This window comes from Aethalodelphis obliquidens, unplaced genomic scaffold, assembly GCF_003676395.1.
Source record: "Aethalodelphis obliquidens isolate GAN/ISIS:26980383/991018 unplaced genomic scaffold, ASM367639v1 scaffold3, whole genome shotgun sequence".
Lineage (NCBI taxonomy): Eukaryota > Metazoa > Chordata > Mammalia > Artiodactyla > Delphinidae > Aethalodelphis > Aethalodelphis obliquidens.
Window position 1 is genome coordinate 40,741,590 of NW_020837947.1, and position 17,192 is coordinate 40,758,781.

A 17,192-nucleotide genomic window follows, 5' to 3' on the forward strand; every position below is an offset into this window, starting at 1 on the left:
TAAGGACTGATTAGGAGCAGCAGGACTGAGAGGCTCCCTGCCACCCCAAGCCTGGGGGCAGAGGAATCCACAGGGAAACACAGAAAGATGAGAAGAGGCTCGCAGGAAATCATTTACACTGTTTGTCTTTGGGGTCTGACTTGGGGGGTATGACTTATGTTCTCATTCCTCTCTAAAGAATTTCCTTATCAAAAGACAGTGGATTGGGATTGACATATATACACTAATATGTATAAAATGGATAACTAATAAGAACCTGCTGTATAAAAAAATAAATAAAATAAAATTAAAAAAAAATACAGATAGCTAGTGGGAAGCAGCTGCATAGCACAGGGAGATCAGCTCGGTGCTTTGTGACCACCTAGAGGGGTGGGATAGGGAAGGCGGGAGGGAGATGCAAGAGGGAGGGGATATGGGGATATATGTATATGTATAGCTGATTCACTTTGTTATACAGCAGAAACTAACACACCATTGTAAAGCAATTATACTCCAATAAAGATGTTAAACAAAAAAAAAAAAAGACAGTGGAAAGTCCAGGTTAAAAGAGTTTATTTAAAGAAAGAATGAACACCACTCCAAAAGATTTTAATTTTAAAACATATGAGATAAAATCAATAATGGTAAAAGTTCTAAATTAATAGTATTGCTAATTAACTTCCAAAAATTCTTATTCATATGTTTGAATCAAAAGATGACAACGATATATTATAAATAGTTCTAACTATTAAGTAAAATGGATTCAGTAAAATGAAATATCAAAAGGCGTCAAAATATTTGTCCAACAATGTATAGATTTTCCCCCAAAATTTTCTGCTAAGAAATTCTCTCATTTTCATAAGAAGGAAAAAACATAATAAACTATTATTTTTAAAATGCACAGAAAATCTGTCAAAACAGTGTATTGACCTAGCTTTTAAGAATATGGATTAGAAAAATACTTCATGTGTACAGACTGAGCTTGATGTGGTTAGAAACAATGAAATTTCAAGCCTAGACATCACACAGCACTGCAGTCAGATGAGTCAGGAGCTTTCTGGTGTCAGGTGGACCTTCCTATCACAGGCAGGTTGATTAAAACTGTGTTCTGTACACTGTAATGAAAAGTTGTTTCCTTCTAATGACTCTATGGTGGTTTAGCCTAGATTAAATATTTAATGTTACAATCTTAGCACAGCTAATACTGATTAATTTCACGTTAACAGTCCCAAAAAAGATCCACAAAAAGACAGCCGTCCCCAGTCGTCCTATGTCCAGGGCCTTGCCCTTCCACAGCCGGGAAGTGAAGTCCTCTAGGAAGCTGATCTTGTTTCCTGTCTTGAAATTAGTTTGGAATGAAACTTAAATATATATGCCTGCAGGACTGTCAACTAGTCCTACTCAAAAACCTACAAGTCACGTATGAGGACTCCTTCTTTTCTGATTTGTGAGTTGTTGAGGGGATTGGGGGAGATTTTTTGAGACTGTTTTCCGGGCAATATTATTCCCTTTTAGCAGATCTAATTAGTTAACAAATGGGGGATTGCATTGTCCTGACTTAATGGGAAAGGGATAGAAATAAACATAAATAAATAAATAATGCTGCAATGAACAGAGAATGTGAGAATTTAGGCATATTTCCAAATATTTATCTTGACGGTAAGACAAAACCACCTAATATAATTTACATAAAACGTTTTTAATTATGGATGTGTCTTTCCCCCACGCCCACCTGAAATAAAAGCCAAGAATTCTGTTTTCATCTTTCAACAAGCAAAGCTGCCTGAGAATCTGATAGCTTGACTCTCTATCCCAGTCATTCTCTGGCTTAGCAAACTTTGTGAAAGAATTAATTGGATGTTTATTAAAATGCTGATTCAGGGTTTTTAGCCCTAGAGGGTCTGATACAATAGGAATCTGATTTATCTACATATACCAGGTGATTCTGAGGTGAACGGTCTGAGAAGCAGGACAAGCTACATAATTTGTGGGGCTCATTGAAAAATGAAAAAGTGGGCCCCTTGTGCAAAAACAATCAGGAATTTCAAGATGGCGACAGCAGAGTGTTAAACCAAAAGTGAGGCCCTTCTAAGTGTGGGCCCCTGTGTGACTACGTAGGTCACATGCCCATAAAGCCGGCCCTGCTGGGGAATTTAGAAATGCTGCTCCAGGTGGAGTTGAAGCCAGACAGCCCTACATGTCTCCAGAGACCATAGAGACGGAAATAGAACCAACCCCACTGCACCAAAAACCAGGCATTAGCCCAGAACGGGCAGCCAAAAATGACTTCCCGTTCTCAGAAATTCTTGAGGAATGATGAGTTAGGACCTTCTAGAATAGAATGATACCTTTTTAAATCCATTTTTTGGAAAATTCAAGAAAGAGCCAAATGTCAGTAGCCCAGTTGGGGGCCAAACCTGTTTATTTTCATTTTTCTCTCTGATAACTCTTCTATAGTTCTGTCTCATTGATGAGACCACTATGAAGTATAAAGAGAGGCAGAGAAGTTAAAGAACAGTATGGTAGGAGGCTTTTCTCCAGCTGTACACAGGCCTGGCCGTGAGCCCCAGCATGGTTGTAAACCCTCTCAGCCAGAAAATGACTGTGGACCAGGATGTCTATTGTCTTCAAGGACTGTCTGTCCAAGGGCTTTGTGCCTGGGGGCATTTCCTCCCCACCCAAAACCCAGGCACAGGATAATGGCTTCTCCCTTCATGGTAAGAGGAAAAGTCTAGTGAATCACAGGACACAAAGGTCACAGTAGGGCTTCCCTGGTGGCGCAGTGGTTGAGAGTACGCCTGCCAATGCAGGGGACGCGGGGTCGTGCCCCAGTCCGGGAAGATCCCACATGCCGCGGAGCGGCTGGGCCCGTGAGCCATGGCCGCTGAGGCCACAACAGTGAGAGGCCCGCGTACCGCCAAAAAAAAAAAAAAAAAAAAAAGATCACAGTAGAACATTCAGAAAACTCTGAGCAAAAATGGTAGTGCCACCTGGCAACTGAACCAAGGAAGCCTCAGATTTGCTTACAGAAGTCAGGAACCCACAGAGAATGTGTGTACTTAGGTTACATAGCTCAGCAAAAACCAGCATGAGAGAAACCAAGCCCAGCACAGGGACTGCAGCACAGAGTCCAAGAGCTCTGAACGGAAAGTAGCAGCACCGGCAGCAGAGAATTTATTGAGGCAAGGTGGCAAGTCATCATACGAAACCAATCATGAAGAATAAACCCTTAAAAAAAATGAAATTCTATGTCAATGGTGAAGAGCAGATGAGGATCAGAGGAAAGGGCCCTGGCCAGGACTCAGAATTGTTCATCAGTCCTAGGTTGAGGAAGATAGATAAATAGATAAAAATCTGCCTTATCTTGAGGAGGAAGCAGTAATTAAATAAGACCTTTTTAGTTATACATATTTCAATGAATTCTCAAATAATTTCTTTTATTTTCTAATACCCTGAGTTTAAAAGAGAGAAAACTTCAAGAATTATAAATAAACATATTAAACCAAAATGGACCCCACAGGCTATATATAACATGCATGCTCTTAGTTCCTAATTAGGGAATTACGTTTTCCAGGTCACAAATTACATATAATCCCTGCTACACTGTTAGTTAAATCAGGTTGGTCTCGATTGAGCATTTCCAGTTTATTTCATTTTATGAATTGTGTCAAAATAAAACATCCCAACTTGGGTTTATCAAGACAAGTCTTCAGAATACGGGTATCAAATAGTACATGGTTGAACTAGCCTGTATGTGATGCCAGTTAATGAGACAAAAAGAGAGGAAGTGGCAAATGGAAGGAAGTAGGGAATAAAGCATTGGAGTTACATTGGAATGTGAACAGAAAAGGGAATTACAATAGAAAAAAAGTCTCATGTTCTTCTACTTGAATATAGGCTTCAAAAACTCTACCTTACTACCATTCATTAGAAGAAAGTATTCCATTAGAAGCAAGTATCGGGGGTTTTCACAAAACCATGGTCAAGTCAAGTAATTTTTCTGAACGTCTATCTCATCAATAAAATGGGAATCACCTTTTGGAATTGTTAACATTAAATTAAATAATATATGCATTCGATTCTTTCAGTTTGTAAGGGGAAATAATGCATATTCTGGCTGCTTCAGTCTCAACAACTATAGCTCCAGGCCTCCTGGATAGAGAAGCAGCCAACCCCCTCAAAAGTGAGCACCCCTGCTTCCTTTGCTTGCAATTGTAGTTACTCTTCCAGCTTCTCTCTCTGTTTCTGCCTCTATAGCTTTTTTTCTCTCTGATCTGCAACTTTGTCTCTTTTCCTATTAGCCTCCAGTGCCTCATGGCTTCTGCTTCCTCTTTTTTGGTGCACATGTGTTCCGAACACTTCTACCTACCCTGGCATCCTACATTCAAATTAGAGTGATAGAGAGAGTGAGAAAGACTGAATGGATTAGCAGACACAATCCAGAAAGTGCATTCCTGCTGGACAGAGTTCTCTCACCAGGCCCACTCAAGGTCACTGACTTGCCCATGGATGGTGTCTTCAGATCAAACCTTTGTCCAACCAAGTGTTGGACCAGTCATGAGAAATCACCTGCAATAATGATCCTCAGAAGGAGCAATAGCTGGACAGGCACTTGTCCAGCCCTGTCCCTTAGAACGGGTAAGCTCTTAGCTTACTGAGAACGAGTGTGGGTCCTTAGCTGGGACTGCGGAGTGCTTGCTCTAATGTTGGTCTCTGACCCAGGCATGCTCTGGGTCAGCTCTGCCTGCTATGCTATGGGATTTGAAGGACGGTGTTGCTGTCATGCTTGCAACAAGAGAGTAATCTTTTTTGGCTTGTAATAATGTATCAGGACATCCTGAAAGCCTCTTCAATAGCTTGTTTCACCTTTGAAAAAGGAAAGGAAAATTATAGTTTATTTTTAAAGTTTATTTTATCATTATAAATATAACATGCCTCTGTTTTTTAAAAAGTTAGAATATACCCCAAAAAAAGTCAGAAAAAAAATTGTCTATATTGTTTACAAAAAATTGTAAAGCATTAGGAAATGTTTGTGATCAAATTTTGTTTAATTGACTAAAACAAAACATAAAGTGGCTGATTCTGTTCTTGTTTCCTTTACTTCACATTCAAATCATCAGGAAGGAAACCGAACTGAAAGCCACCCTCCAAATACAGCTGCTACGATTTTGGTGTAACTATTTCTAGTCTCCTCTGCATGTGTTTTTAAAATCAAAGTTGCAATACACCATGCTAGCCATCTTGTACTCTTATAATTTTTTAGAAGTCCCTAGGTGACCCTCTCTAATAATCACACCCCCAATTTTGTGTTCATCGTTCCTTGTTAGTCTTTATAATTTGTCCCTATGGTAATGTATCAATAAATAAAACACTTGTAAGCTACATATAATTGGGTCTTGCTTTTTTATCTGACCATCTGCCTTTAATTGGATATTTAGACCATTTACATTTAATGATTATTGATGTGGTTGGGTTTAAATCTACCATATTGCTATTTGTTTTCTATTTTTCACATCTGTTGTTTGTTCCTTTTTTCTGTCATCTTTTGAATTAAGTATGTTTATGATTCCATTTTATCTCCTTTGTTGACTTATTACCTATAATTTTTTTGTTGTTATTTTAGCGGTTGTTTATGGTTTATACTGTACATCTTCAATTATCAATTTACCTTCAACTAATATTTTAGCACTTCACATGTAGTATAATAATTTTGTAACAGTATACTTTTATTTTTCCTCTCCCTATCTTTGTGCCATTGTTGACATACATTTTGCCTCTATATATGTTTAAAACTCCACAACATATTATTGTTGTTTTTTATTTAAACAACTATCTTTTCAAGATATTTAAATATAAGGAAAATAAAATATTTTGTATGTAGCCACATAGTTACCATTTCCAGCGCTCTTCGTTTTTCTGTATAGATTCAAATTTCCATCTGCTGTAATTTTTCTTTTGCCAGAAGGTCTTCTTTTATAAATGTAAATCTGATAGTGTCACTCCTCCACAAAAACTCTCCAGTGGATTCCAATCACACTTAATACAAAATCCAAAATCCTAATCCATGATCTCTTACATTCTATATGATCTGGTCCTAGGCTACCTTTCTGATTTAATGTCTCCTCCCACTCATACTTTAATTCTTCCCCAGCCACACTAGCCTCCTGCCAAGGACATGCTTCCCTCTAAGCTTTTGTACTTGCTCTACCTTTTACCTAGAGAGCTCTTAGCCCAACTTATCACTTGCCCTGCCCTCTCATTTTATGGAAATCTTTCTTCCAATATCACCTCATCGGAAAGGGGACACACACACACACACACACACACACACTTCATTTTTACGCTTTATCTTACTTTCTTTTCAGAGCTCTTAATGCTACTTGAAATCATATTACGTTTTTGTCGATTATCACTTGTCTCCATCATTAGAAGACAAGAACTTTGCTTTGTTCACCAGTATAACTCCAGTGCCTAGAACAGTGGCACCTGGCACATAGAACTGGCTTAGAAAGAAAATTGCTTTTCAATAACTACCTGAGTTAATTCTGATAACCATTATTATTCTGTATCAAACAAATTCTGAAAAACAGAAAGGCTGGACTCTGGAAAGAATTCAAAAATAACACACAAGTTTGGCAATCTTGAATTGGGAGTTTCTTTTCTATTAATCTAAATAAACTAGCTTTTAATTTCAAAACTGTAATTCGGATTCTGCCTCAGGGCAATAGAGGGTAAATAAAAGGACAAGAGAGGCTTTTTTCTTCTTAATTATCCTTCATCCTCCCCAAACCCCCACATTTACTGAGTACACAAAGGCACTAGGAAGGAGGGAAGGGAGAGGAGGATGAAGCACTAAACTTCCTTGGGAGATGCAAGGAGCTGCCTCCACACCCCTCCTCCCACCATCATAACCCAACAGGTTCAGACAGATTTTAGAGTCCAAGACTCTGGAAGTGGCTAAAGTCCGTGAAACTGTTCCAGGGACCCAGCACCAAGGTCCTCTGTCTATGGCCTCTCCACTCATCTTTTCTGTATCCTGCGAGGACAAAAGGATATTCCTTGGAATTATATTATTAGTCCTTAATTTACACTTATTATTTTTGGCTTACACCATACTTAGTCATCATTTCCTGTGACTTATAGAGGTGAATTTATGCTATATAAATTTGGTCTAATGCAAATAACTGCATATTTTATGCTTTTTCCCCCACAAAAATATCCATACTTATAATCAGAGGAGAAACCATCATAAACTGTTATGGTAGTAAATTTGGGGTGGGTCTCCATAAGTAAGAATTATCTCCCAAATTCCTTTTTTTTTTTTTTTTTTTTGCCGTACGCGGGCCTCTCACTGTTGTGGCCTCTCCCGTTGCGGAGCACAGGCTCCGGACGCGCAGGCTCAGCGGCCATGGCTCATGGGCCCAGCCACTCCGCGGCATGTGGAATCTTCCCGGACCGGGTCACGAACCCACGTCCCATGTATCGGCAGGCAGACTCTCAACCACTGTGCCACCAGGGAAGCCCTCTCCCAAATTCCTTTTACCACACTTTGTTTTCATAATGTATATATTTTAGAGTTATTATGCAAAATAACTGCAGGAAATAAAGATACCGCTTCACCTTGGATCCATTCTTTTCTATGCTCCAGGAATCCATGATTACAGTAAGAGTTAGATATTTTGACTATCCTGGTCTTTATTTACATATAAATTGTCTAAAACCATTTCTATATATATTCCACAGTTTGCTCATAAGATTATTTCAAAAATTTTAAAAAATTTATGTAAAGCATTTGACATATAATAAGCATTAATAAATATTAGTATTGATTAATAAGTGATGGTATTAAATTTACATAGACTTATCCAAAATATTGTAAAATGATTCTCAATACAGTCCTTCCAGTTTTCACAAACCTGAATTACAAGGAATCGCTAGTCAAAACTACATACACTGGAGAGCATAGGGTGAAGTAACTTTTTTAGAAACAACAATAATTTTATCATTTCCTCAGTCTATTCTACAGTGAGAGAATGATAGAAATAGCTTTTATTCATCCAACAAATATGATTTGAGCATCTATTATGGGCCAGATGCTGGAAGACAGCAGCAAACGACACAGGTAGGCTCCCTGCTCCCATTGAGCTTGCAAACTATCATGAAAGAGAGGTATTAAGTGCATGACTTACAAATGTGAAGAGTATTAAGAATGCAATCAGGTAACAGACCCCTAAACTAAAGTTGGTCTGGGTCAAGAAAGGCTTTTTGGAGGAAATGAAATGACTTTGCATTTTATCTAGATATATAGGATTTCATTCTTTAGAGATTCTGAAATACTGGGAACTGAAATTTCAAACTTACATATGTGGTTATAATAATTGTAGTAAAGTCGGGCTTCCCTGGTGGCACAGTGGTTAAGAATCCGCCTGCCAATGCAGGGGACACAGGTTCGAGCCCTGGTCTGGGAAGATCCCACATGCCACAGAGCAACTAAGCCTGTGTGCCACAACTACTGAGCCTGCAGTCTAAAGCCCACAAGCCACAACTACTGAGCCCACATGCCACAACTACTGAAGCCCGTGTGCCTAGAGCCCCTGGTCTGCAAAAAGAGAAGCCACCACAATGAGAAGCCTGCGCACCGCAACAAAGAGTAGCCCCTGCTCGCTGCAACTATAGAAAGCCCGCGCACAGCAACGAAGACCCAACACAGCCAAAAATAAATAAATTAATTAATTAATTAAAAAAAATAGTAATTGTAGTAAAGTCATCTTAAGCAGGTGTTAGATTCTGCAGTTGCCAGCTAATTATTGTGTATAGTTAAAATTACCTTTGGAAGTTCCTTAAATTAACCCCAAAATTCAGTATATGTAGTAATATTTATATACTATTGACAGTGTTGAATTTTAACTGCACCCTGTGCTCTTGGAAAATAGCAAAGGTTAAGAAATACCCCCCCCGACCACCACCTTTTTCTGTTCCAGGAAATGAATCATTGTAAAAAAATGACCCTTAGATAAGAATTATAGGTACCCCCTGTCAACCTAAATAAAGAAGTAATCTGAGACAAGCTCAAATTACCAGAAATTGAGTTTATTCAGGAATAGAGAGGAATTGCAATTCGGGAAACACATGCTGTAGCAAGTTATAGGCAAGTCTGTTGAAGGTTTGGGGTGTATTCATCAGCAAGGAGTACAAAGAGGGGGAAGTCCAGCTAGAGTCCAAGCAGTAAGTTCATTGGTTTGAGGATGGGGAGAGATTCTATGAGAACAGTCATGGTCAGGAGATAAGTCTCCATCTTCTGTAAATCAGGCATTTGGGGAAAATCAGTCTCTCAGTTCTTAAGTTCCATTCTTCTGAGGACACATGCATGAGATTCTGTATTTCATATTCTCCAGCTCCATTTTATATTTATTTGTTTGTTTGTTTGTTCATTTATTTTTGGCCATGCTGTGCTGCTTGCAGGATCTTAGTTCCCCAACCAGGGGTTGAACCCAGGCCACAGCAGTAAAAGCACCAAGTCCTAACCCCTGGACTGCCATGGAATTCCCTCTCCAGTTCCTTTTCAGATTGAAATCCTTTCACACCCCCTAGTTACCTATGATGAGACCAAACACAGACCCTCCAAGTTCCCATTCTTTGCTTCATAAATGATTAGCTGAACTGCTCATCCCTACTTATCAATGTGAACAAAATGCTTCTTAACCAAACTTTGGTAACTTCTCTTCTTCCCCTCCTGAACTTTGGTTCACCCTCAGCCTGAATCAGCACAAAACCCACCTAAACAGGCTGGTCTCAGAGTAAACATCCTCTGAACTACTATCAGATCATGCTGCTGTCTCGTTTCACTTCTCCCCACCTGGTTCCTTCTAGTCTTGTTTACTCCTCTCCATAAAATAAAATCTACTTTTTTTCCCCTCACTCTTGAGATGCTTGCCCTTCCCCCATCTTGCAATAATCCTTTCAAATAAAGTCTCTCCTTACTAAGTCCGGATTTGTTTTTTATTTGACACTGAACGCTGGATACCAACTCAATATCCTCTCGATAAGTACGATACAATCTGGTTTTACTAGCATTTGAAGAGCTTAATATTTTCTCAGTTCAACAGATAAAACATTTATTTGATGATAGAGCACAAAAACTCTGTGCCTTCAAACACTACAATCACAGGATGCAGGCATCGTGAGAGCCCTAAGAGCAACCGAGATTGAAGTAACAGCAAAGACCTGTGTTCCACCCCAAGCTCAGGCCAAAATATGTGCTCACTGATGGAATGGCTGGTGAAAACCCCACCATGATTTTTTCTTCCTTTTCTTTCCTGTTTTCCTTTTTTTGTTCTGGATATATACATCAGGTGTGAAATGCAAGTGTGATATGTCTTCTCCATACTATAAAGCACTACAAAGGAAATACAATATAATCTCATCCATCAGAAATCCTTAGAGGATGTGTCACTCTGAAATGTTAGAGATTTGCTCACTTAAATCTCTTTATAGAAAGCTTTCTGAATTGCACTGCATATTTTACTGCTTTCTTCAAAAGGTACTCTAAATATAACTTAACCTTTTCTTGGATGATGTACAATCATTGTTATTTTAAAATAAAATTCCACTCTAGTGTAATGCAGTGATGACTGCATGACCTACTGTGGTGCATAAGACTGTGTATTGCTGAGCTTTCTGAGTTCTTTCCCTTCCTCTTCCTCATCTTCCTCCCCCTTCTCCTCCCCTCCTCCTCCTTCTTTTTCTCCTTCTCTTTCTCCTTCATTTTTCATGGTTACTGTCTCCTTTCTACCATAAAAGATCCAATATTTTTTCCCCTCTGTTATTGTATCTGCCTGTGTCAGGAACTCTTCTCCTTCCAAATGCTTCTTATTATATGCTTTAGCTTTGGGTGGGGGCGAGGAAGAAGAACGACAGAAATTTCCATACTTCTAGGACCTGTTCCAGAGTATTCCAACTCTGGGGGAGTGCTCCAGGGGCTTTTCTACATAAGAGACCACTCACCTATGAGCAAATTGCATAAGCTTTAGCATTTTGATCTTATTCCCACCTTGGCTGTGCAGAGCTCTCTTTATTTCCTGACTTCCAGCCATGTTCCACATGTTGTAAAAGTAAAATATACAGAAAAGAACATCTTAGAAGAGCATGATGATGATAGTTAGGATAAAGTCTATTTTCTGGAGAATTTGAAGGGGCACACTGATAAATCATGGGAAATGATTTGATTGGAAAAACCAGTTCCGTCAAGTAATACAACTTCCAAATCAGTTTTTTAATAGATAGAAGGATCTGGAAGTGTGATTTAGCGAAAAAGAACACTAGACTTGGGGCAGAGTTCTTTGTTCAAACTAAAGACCTGCCATGCATTACTTGTGTGCCCTTAAATAAGTGATTTATCTACACTAATTTTTAGTTTCTCAAGTATAAATGGAAATAGAAATACTTGCTCTACCCATACAACAATATTGCTGTCAAGATAAAAAAAAAGTAATATATTTTCGAAGTGGCTTATAAACTGTAAAAGTATTAAAAGTGAGTGGACAGGGAATAAGGGAGAGGGAGCCTCAGGCTGCTACAGGAAGAAAGCTGAACAAGAACATGTGACATTTTCTCAATCAGCAGTTCCAGAAAGGGTCACCTGATCATGAGCTCCAGCAGACCATAAGGCATAACTTTTACCGCCATGCTGTGCCTTCTGTGTGGCTGACAGGGTCTTGGTGCTCCGGCTGGGTGTCAGACCTGAGCCTCTTAGTTGGGAGAGCTGAGTTCAGGACATTGAACCACCAGAGACCTCCTGGCCCCTCATAATATCAATCGGCAAGGCATGTCCCAGAGACCTCCATCTCAACACTAAGACCCACCTCCACTCAACAACCAGCAAGCTACAGTGCTGGACACCCTAAGCCAACCAAGTAGCAAGACAGGAACACAGCCTCCCCACCCATTAGCAGAGAGGCAACCTAAAATCATAATAAGGTCACAGACACCCCAAAACACACCACTGGACACAGACTTACCCACCAGAAAGACAACATCCAGCCTCATCCATCAGAACACAGGCAGCAGTCCCCTCCACTAGGAAGCCTACACAACCCACTGAACCAACCTTAGCCACTGGGGGCAGACATCAAAAACAACAGGAACTGTGAACCTGCAGCCTGCAAAAAGGAGACCCCAAATGCAGTAAGTTAAACTAAATGAGAAGACAGAGAAATACACAACAGATGAAGGAGAAAGGTAAAAACCTACCAGACCAAACAAATGAAGAGGAAATAGGCAGTAGACCTGAAAAAGAATTCAGACTAATGGTAGTAAAGATGATCCAAAATCTTGGAAATAGAATGGAAAAATACAAGAAATGTTTAACAAGGACCTAGAAGAACTAAAGAGCAAACAAACAATGATGAACAACACAATAAATGAAATTAAAAATTCTCTAGAAGGAATCAATAGCAGAATAACTGAGACAGAAGAACGGATAAGTGACCTAGAGATAAAATAGTGGAAATAACACAGAGCAGAATAAAGAAAAAAGAAGGAAAAGAATTGAGGACAGCCTAAGAGACATCTGGGACAACACTAAGTGCACCAACATTCGAATTATAGGGATCCCAAAGAAGAAGAGAAAAAGAAAGGGATGAAGAAAATATTTGAAGAGATTATAGTTGAAAACTTCCCTAAATAGGAAAGGAAATAGTCAAGTCCAGGAAGCACAGAGAGTCCCATAGAGGAAAAATCCAAGGAGAAACATGCCAAGACACATATTAATCAAACTATCAAAAATTAAATACAAAGAAAAAATATGAAAAGCAGCAAGAGAAAAGGAACAAAGAACATGCATACATAAGGGAATAACAAGGGAATCCCCATAAGGTTAACAGCTGATTTCTCAGCAGAAATTCTGCAAGCCAGAAGGAAGTGGCAGGACATATTTAAAGTGATGAAAGGGAAAAACCTATGACCAAGATTACTCTACCCAGCAAGAATCTCATTCAGATTTGACAGAGAAATTAAAATCTTTACTGATAAGGAAAAGCTAACAGAATTCAGCAACACCAAACCAGCATTACAACAAATGCTAAAGGAACTTCTCTAGGCAGGAAACACAAGAGAAGGAAAGGACCTACAATAACAAACCCGAAACAATTACAAAAATGGTAATAGGAACATACATATAGATTATTACCTTAAATGTAAATGGATTAAATGCTCCAACCACAAGACATAGACTGGCTGAATGGATACAAAAACAAGACCCATATATATGCTGTCTACAAGAGACCCACTTCAGACCTAGGGACACATACGGACTGAAAGTGAGGGGATGGAAAAAGATATTCCATGCAAATGGAAATCAAAAGAAAGCTGGAGTAGCAATTCTCATATCAGACAAAATAGACTTTAAAATAAAGACTATTAGAAGAGACAAAGAAGGACCCTACATAATGATCAAGGTATCAATCCAAGAAGAAGATATAACAATTGTAAATGTTTATGAACCCAACATAGGAGCACCTCAATACATAAGGCAAATGCTAACAGCCATAAAATGGGAAATCAACAGTAACACAATCAGGTGGGGGACTTTAACACCCCACTTTCACCAATGGACAGATCATCCAAAATGAAAATAAATAAGGAAACACAAGCATTAAATGACACATTAAACAAGATGGACTTAATTGATATTTATAGGACATTCCATCCAAAAACAACAGAATACACATTTTTCTCAAGTGCTCATGGAACATTCTCCAGGATAGATCATATACTGGGTCACAAATCAAGCTTGGCAAATTTAAGAAAATTGAAATAGTATCAAGTACCTTTTCTGACCACAACGCTGTGACACTAGATATCAATTACAGGAAAAAATCTGTAAAAAATACAAACACATGGAGGCTAAACAATACACTACTTAGTAACCAAGAGATCACTGAAGAAATCAAAGAGGTAATCAAAAATACCTAGAAACAAATGACAATGAAAACATGACGACCCCAAACCTATGGAATGCAGCAAAAGCAGTTCTAATAGGGAAGTTTATGGCAATACAATCCTAGCTCAAGAAAGAAGAAACATCTCAAATAAACAATCTAACCTTACACCTAAAGCAATTACAGAAAGAAGAACAAAAAAACCCCAAAGTTAGCAGAAGGAAAGAAATCATAAAGATCAGAGAAGAAATAAATGAAAAAGAAATGAAGGAAACGATAGCAAAGATCAATAAAACTAAAAGCTGGTTCTTTGAAAAGATAAACCACATTGATAAACCGTTAGCCAGATTCATCAAGAAAAAAAAGAGAGAAGACTCAAATCAATAGAATTAGAAATGAAAAAGGAGAAGTAACAACTGATACTGCAGAAATACAACAGATCATGAGAGATTACTACAAGCAACTCTATGCCAATAAAATGGACAACCTGGAAGAAATGGACAAATTCTTAGAAAAGCACAACCTTCCAAGACTGAACCATGAAGAAATAGAAAATATAAACAGACCAATCACAAGCATTGAAATTGAGACTGTGATTAAAAAATCTTCCAACAGGGCTTCCCTGGTGGCGCAGTGGTTGGGAGTCCGCCTGCCAGTGCAGGGGACGCGGGTTCGTGCTCCGATCCGGGAAGATCCCATGTGCCGCGGAGCGGCTGGGCCCGTGAGCCATGGCCGCTGAGCCTGTGCGTCGTGAGCCTGTGCTCCACAACGGGAGAGGCCGCAGCAGTGAGAGGCCCGCATACCGCAAAAAACAAAAAAACAAAAAACAAAAACAACAACAACAACAAAAATCTTCCAACAGACAAAAGCCCAATACGAGATGGCTTCACAGGCGAATTCTATCAAACATTTAAAGAAGAGCTAACACCTATTCTTCTCAAACTCTTCCAAAGTATAGCAGAGGGAGGAACACTCCCAAACTCATTCTACGAGGCCACCATCACCCTGATACCAAAACCAGACAAATATGTCACAAAGAAAGAAAACTATAGGCCAATATTACCGATGACCATAGATACAAAAATCCTCAACAAAATACTAGCAGACAGAATCCAACTGCACATTAAAAGGATCATACACCACGATTCAGTGGTGTTTATCCCAGGAATGCAAGGATTCTTCAATATATGCAAATCAATCAATGTGATACACCATATTAACAAATTGAAGGAGAAAAACCATACAATCATCTCAATAGATGCAGAAAAAGCTTCGACAAAATTCAACACCCATTTATCATAAAAACCCTCCAGAAAGTAGGCATAGAGGGAACTTACCTCAACATAATAAAGGGCATATTTGACAAACCCACAGCCAACATCGTTCTCAATGGTCAAAAACTGAAACCATTTCCTCTAAGATCAGGAACAAGAAAAGGTTGCCCACTCTCACCAGTATCATTCACCATAGGTTTTGAAGTTTTAGCCATGACAATCAGAGAAGAAAAAGAAATAAAAGGAATACAAATTGGAAAAGAAGAAATAAAACTGTCACTGTTAGCAGATGACATGATACTATACATAGAGAATCCTAAAGATGCCACCAGAAAAATACTAGAGCTAATCAATGAATTTGGTAAAGTAGCAGGATACAAAATTAATGCACAGAAATCTCTTGTCTTTCTGTGCACTAATGATGAAAAATCTGAAAGAGAAATTAAGGAAACACTCCCATTTACCATTGCGACAAAAAGAATAAAATACCTAGGAGTAAACCTACCTAAGGAGACAAAAGACCTCTATGCCGAAAACTATAAAACACTGATGAAAGAAATTAAAGATGATACAAATAGATGGAGAGATATATCACATTCTTGGATTGGAAGAATCAACATTGTGAAAATGACTATTCTACCCAAGACAATCTACAGGTTCAATGCAATCCCTATCAAACTACCAATGGCATTTTTCATAGAACTAGAACAGAAAGTTTCACAATTTGTATGGAAACACAGAAGACCCCAAATTGCCAAAGCAATGTTGAGAAAGAAAAATGGAGCTGGAGGAATCAGGCTTCTTGACTTCAGACTATACCATAAAGCTACAGTAATCAAGACAGTATGGTACTGGCACAAAAACAGAAATATAGATCAATGGAACAGGCCAGAAAGCCCAGAGATAAATCCACGCACATATGGTCACCTTATGTTTGATACAGGAGGCAAGAGTATACAATGGAGAAAGACAGCCTCTGCAATAAGTGGTGCTTGGAAAACTAGACAGCTACATTAAAAGAATGAAATTAGAACACTCCCTAACACCATACACAAAAATGAACTCAAAATGGATTAAAGACCTAAATGTAAGGCCAGACACTCTAAAGCTCTCAGAGGAAAACATAGGCAGAACAGTCTATGACATAAATCACAGCAAGATCCTTTTGGACCCACGTCCTAGGGAAATGGAAATAAAAACAAAAATAAACAAATGGGACCTAATGAAATTTAAAAGCTTTTGCACAGCTAGGGAAACCATAAATAATATGAAAAGCCAACCCTCAGAATGGGAGAAAATATTTGCAAAAGAAGTAACCAACAAAGGATTAATCTCCAAAATATACAAGCAGCTCGTGCAGCTCAATATCAAAAAACAAACAACCCAATTAAAAAATGGGTAGAAGACCTAAATAGACACTTCTCCAAAGAAGACATACAGATCGCCAATAAACACATGAAAGGATGCTCAACATCACTAATCATTAGAGAAATGCAAATCAAAACTACAACGAGGTATCACCTCACACTGGTCAGAATGACCATCATCAAAAAATCTACAAACAGTAAATGCTGGAGAGGGCGTGGAGAAAAGGGAATGTAAATTGATACATACAGCCACAATGGAGAACAGTATGGAGGTTCCTTAAAAACTAAAAATATAACTACCATATAACCCAGCAATCCCACTACAGGGCATATACCCTGAGAAAACCATAATTCAAAAAGAGTCATGTACCACAATGTTCGTTACAGCTCTATTTACAATAGCCAGGACATGGAAGCAACCTAAGTGTTCATCGACAGATGAATGGATAAAGAAGGTGTGGCACATATATACAATGGAATATTACTCAGCCATAAAAAGAAACAAAATTGAGTTATTTGTAGTGAGGTGGTTGGACCTAGAGACTCTCATACAGAGTAAAGTAAGTCAGAAAGAGAAAAACAAATACAATATGCTAACACATATATATGGAATCTAAAAAAATGGTTCTGAAGAA